We start from the raw sequence: 5,647 nt of genomic DNA on the forward strand, positions 1-5,647 counted from the left end.
TAAGGGAAAGTTCAACCAAAAGAACTCCTTTTCGACGTTTGAATCACAAAAAACAAACAATTAAGCTAGTCTACATATTTGCACCAATCATAACATAAGCAACAGATTTATGCTCCAAGGAATACTGAAGTTTTCATAATCCAGTCCGATGATAACAATTCATTACCAATTCCCAATGATTAGGACATTCCACAAAATATTAGTCTAGGATGGTCAGATCCATTCTCAGCTCGACAATTTTATCTATCACTCAAAGGATCCTATCGTCTTGTGTCAACGAGGATGACAATTCTGTGATGCGAAGACACTCAAAATAGGAAAAGGGACTAAGCCCTTTCATTAGTAAGCTTTGAGGACAAATCTTTTCGAAGAGGAAGGAAATATATAGATATAGATATATAGATATATATATATATATATATATATATATATATATATATATGATGAAAACGAATTCTGGGGTCTCTTCGTTTTCAATATTTTTACAAGCCCGATCTTGGGACCTGTGGGTTATGGGCCCACGAAGCCTATCTGAGGCTTCTCGTAGTCTTCATCCACACACAAGCTTTCTTTTCAAGGTTCTTTGCTGTTGTTGCTTCAACAACGAATTCTTCTTGCCGTCGCTCTTTCTTCAACATCTTGTCCCCATCGCAATTACTCCAACCGTAAGAAAGTTTACCTGCGCCCAATCCTACAACAACTTTGCTGCTTGTGGATTTTTATCAGTTTGGGGGTTTCGGAAGATGCATCGAACACATCTATTCCCAAGCCAACTTGTTGCAAAATTATTCTATCACTGCCACAGAGAGCAGTGAACCACTACGGGGATTGATCTCACTAGAATTTGGTTTTTCCAACAATTTCTATCATGGTTAAATATTACCATATCACCATGTCACGGACACAAAAAGACACCCAAGACTACGTATGGTAAACAACGTGCTATACTCATTAAATTCAAAAACTTTGTACTCATCCCGTCACAGATTACCAATAATACGCATATGATGGGGACAAGTCAGGGAAGCCTCAACCCGTGCCCCGTCCTCGTCCTCTATCGCTGCTCAGCTCTCCTCTGGACATGAAAGCCTTGAACCTGTGCTTTCAAATATTCATTCTGAAATTTGAGATCATAAACAAATTTGAAAACAACTCCCTGTTACTTCTCACGCTAGAACAAATGTATTCACCTTAGAGATTACCTGCAATATATATTTGATTGACGTAGAGAATTAGGTCCTTCAAACAAGATAATTACACATACCCAGACAAGAATTCACAATGAAGCATTTCCGTATAAATTCACAAAAACACGTTTTCATTATTTGCAACTCGATTACAACTTAAGGCATTTTGTATTACAGGAATTGCACACGAATTCCTAAGCAAAATTTCATGTATTCATTGATCATTTACTGACCATCACATAAATCACACAGAGATTTCTGAGTAGACACTTACACACTTTTCCAATTAACCATGGGGAGATCGAGTCACAAAATCACCGAACTATTACAGATTTCATATGCAGAATCTTTATTAGCATATTACTGTCACCTCAACGGCCTGACCATACAAGGATGGGTGTGCTCTGCCTTGGCCCTCTCTCTCTGTCAAACCTCCCCTCACTCGATCTATCTCTCCCTTGCTGCCTCTCCTTCCTTTTTTTTTCTTCAGAAAGAAGTTATACATAAGTCATATCTAACTACTTCTTTCCACACATGAAGGAATTAGTTATACAGTTATAATTCAATCTTTATCTTCATTTAAACAAACTAGACCACTTTTAACTACTTGCCCTTATTGAAATTAACACAAATTTAACAACTAAGTCTTCCTCAAGTCTTGCATTAGCCACAACATGTGACCACCCCGTCACATTGCTGGCCAGGTCTAGATGCTCCTGCATCAGACTCTCACACTTGAAAACATTCATGATCTCCTGATCATGTGCTTTCAAGAAAAAAAATTCCTCTTGGATCCCAGACTTTGTCCTGGAGTTATCCATATGCTTTGTTCCTCCGTTTAGGCTACATGTCAGCTGCTTCCTACTTCATCTTCCTTCTCTGGTCACAATAGTTTGGAGCTGCGAAAACCGTAATAAGTTTTCCATCGTGTTCAATTTCATAATCTTCCTCTTTAACTTCATGAGACCTGACCACCAGCTCAAGATTGTTTTCTTGGAAAAACCTTTTGGTCATATCTTCTCCAAAAGACAAACCAACATCTCGTTTGCTGGGTCCACGCCCTTTATGGGGCTGTGGATCACTCCAAAGTATTTCACACATCAGACCCTCTTCAGGTGGCTCTTGGAATCGAACAATTTCTTTGATATCATCCAGTTTTATACCATCAACACTAAAAAGACTACCATGAACAACAAAAATCTTGTCATTGAGGACATGAGCCAAAAGCAAGCAACAAAACACTTCAGTGAAAAGCTCAACCATGCTTTCACTGTACTTGGACTTGACTTCACCCTCAAAACTATAAATCTGGTTCATACTCTTGCTTTCTTGATTTCCTCTTGCAAGATAGAGTTCAGTTGGACACATACACTTGAATACGAATAGCACAAGTATGACTTCAACTGAAAATGATCTTCAATTAACAAAATCACGATTAAAAATATAAGGATTGTTCTCCGAAGGAAGCCTACTAATCTCAAAGATGTTAAAAAAGTCATAATACTGACCATGGATGTCATCACAAACAATGATTTTCTTTCCATTCGGAATATCGATGTCAACCAGTGATGGCATTGCCTCTAGAAAATCCTTTACTTGCAATAATATTTGAAATGCACACCTTCTGCGTATATTTTTCTGATTCTTGAAGTCATCCATCACTTTCTTTATAAATTCCAATGTTACATTTTCTCCTTCTATTCTATGTTGTCGCTCTACCTTTATTGAATGAAAATCAATGGGATCAACAACAAAATGATTCACAAGATCATTCATTGAGATGGCCTCAATAAATCTAGCTTTTTTTATTGCTATTTCAGTCTCTTCAAGCTTTTTGGTGGCATCAGGATCATTTGGAGAAATTCTCTTGCCCTACTGAAAATCTTTTAGTACTTGACTGATCACCTTTTCTAATGCTGCCAGCCTTTGCCTTCTGGTCTGACTCAACATCAGTTTCTTTATGTTCACAATCTCTGTTTCCAATCGATCTTCTTGTTGGTCTTCTTCATTAATTCTCCCTTCCTGCTTTAGCTGGTTGCTGCTATCCAGCTGCATCTTCCTCTGTTTCACACATTCAGACTGTGTGTCTCCTTTCAACACTACTTCAACTTCTTGTTCTAGGCTTTCTTCTTTCATCAACACTTCAGTGTGTTGATTTAACTCCTTCAAAGAGTTTTCAAGTTTTTCCCTTGCATCATCCATTTTAATAATTCTTCCTTTCTTTGGTTCACAGTTGTGAACTTCTTCCTCTGCTTCTGCTGCCTTTACTGCAGACCTCTTGCAGTATTCATCAGGTACTGGTGCTTTTAACCATTTCTCCAGTAACTCTAGCTCCTTCTCTCATACATTAGCTTCTTGATGAGAGCTGCTTTCTTTTTCTCCGTGATCCTTTTGTTGACTTCTTGTCATTGTAAGCTCTTCTTCCTTTTCTTCACCTTTTACTAGGTGAATTTCTACTTCATGTCGTATTCCTTGAGGTACGTTTTCCAGGTTGATCAACTCACCATCTCCCATGGTTGACTCAATCATGCCTATCGTCATGAAAGCATGATGATCTTTTACTATGTTTTCAGAAATCATGGTCTCTTCTTCATGAAATTCTTTGACAATATTCATTGGTTGTCCCTTTTCCCCTTTATATGTTGCTTTCACTAATATTTTTGAGTTCTCACCTTCTATGTAGTTTTCTCTTCCAGGACTATCAGCTACATTCCATGTAGGTGACACTGAATCGCTTGAAAAGAATGTTGAGGAGCCATTGAGTGGAGAGGAACAATAGCTAGGACCACATGTTCCCTACCAAGAAAGGTCTCTACCAAATATGGCCAACCCTGTTATTGATACATTAACCAACTCAGTGGAATTAGAATGTCCTGAGTGGACAGGGTGATTGTTGTTTTCCAAAGTTAAATTTTCCAAATTTCGAATTTCTTTTAATGCTTTAAGATTACCTCTATCGCCGTGAAGACAAGATGTCAGCAACTTAACCCTTCCTTCAATTGATTTCATGTCCCCGCCTTCCAACTTCTCAAGGGAACCGGCTTGACATGCATCCCAAACCATGGGAACAGAATAGGGTTGATCACTACATTTGATGGCATTTCTGCCAGGTTTTCGTTGACCAACAAATGGAAAATTAAACGATGATTTGTCTTCCCCTGCCTGTCGAACTGATACTTCCACGTCATTTAAACCCTCTTTGACCTCTTCTGTCTCTCTCAGGCTACTCTTGGAAAGTTGCACATCCTCTATAGAATATTTTTTAGATGTTACATCTTGAATTAACGAATTCTTTTCTACTAATAAAACACTCTTCCTGATGCTCATCTGGCCTTCTTGCATACCTGAACTTCCTTCGAGCGGTAACATTGTAGCCAAGATTTCTGACAACGGTGTATGCAATGTTGGAAGCTTATGTGGAACATCAATTACTTTATTTGCATCTTTCCCATAAGGTTGTGTTTCCATGGTTCCATCAGTTTTACCTTCTGTCACTAGTTCAACCTGTTTCTCTAAATTTCCTTCTAGTCTTCATGTTAATATTTCAGTATGCTGATGCAAGTTCTCTTCTGAACTTTTGAGACCCTCATACAATCTCACCTCTTCCTCATCATCATCTAGAGATATTCCTTCCTCTGGCTTGCAGATAACTTCATCTGCTTCATCTGCTTCTCCTGCTTCTTCAAGCATTTTCCTCTGAACAAATTTGCCTGCGACATCTTCAATTCTTATCATTGACTCAAAGAATTTGAGTTCCTTTTTCCATAAGGAAATCTCCTTTTGCTTCCACCTTGTTAGAGTCGGACTGGTCAAACCTCTGTCAAGGATCAAAACTCTTTATGCATTTCATTTTAGGTGTCCCGCTTCATCCGCTCAGCTGCATTCCGCTAGGGGGCATGCCATAAATCTAACGGAGGAGGTCATGATAGTTATTTTTCCCTCAAGTCTGGTTCCTGCTGGCTTAGGTCTTTGTCGGTAATCACTAGAGTCCATGACAGTCAAGGTCTGGTCCTTTACGGGACCAAGGTCAATTTTTAAGTTTGGGTCTAGGAATCTATTGATTTGGTCTTAGAAGACATGTTTGGTAAAGCCATGTAGGCCAGATTGAGGCCCTTACACAGCCATGGTTCTGTTAGGATATTCCAACACATAGGAAATAGTTAAGTTCAACTTGGTCTAGTATAGAGTTAGTTATAGAGTTAGGTAAAGTGTGTTTCTTTACCGTTGTACATTTTGTAACTTACAATCCGACGGTCACGATATGTAGTGATCCGACGGTTCACTCTCTCCTCGGTATTACCGACACTTGATCCGTGGCTTGACACCCGATTGGTCCATGAGTTCTATTTAAAGCGCATGGAGGGTCATTGTTCGGGTAATCCGTGCATGAGAGAAGCTTATGTAAATTTTCATTCTCTGATTAATAAATTGCCTGTAGTAGCCACGTTGGCGCAGGCCGT

The 5,647-nt window shown here is 39.0% G+C and overlaps 1 pseudogene; it reads right to left on the bottom strand.

Annotated features, from left to right (window-relative positions):
* Positions 1 to 2,048: 2,048 nt before the first annotated feature.
* LOC149210359 (serine/threonine-protein phosphatase 5 pseudogene) lies at positions 2,049 to 2,963 on the bottom strand (annotated as a pseudogene).
* Positions 2,964 to 5,647: the final 2,684 nt, after the last annotated feature.

The sequence above is a fragment of the Pinus tabuliformis genome, chromosome 1_2, assembly GCF_031772625.1.
Source record: "Pinus tabuliformis cultivar Carrire ecotype Pingquan chromosome 1_2, CPIR1, whole genome shotgun sequence".
In the NCBI taxonomy this organism is placed as follows: Eukaryota; Viridiplantae; Streptophyta; class Pinopsida; order Pinales; family Pinaceae; genus Pinus; species Pinus tabuliformis.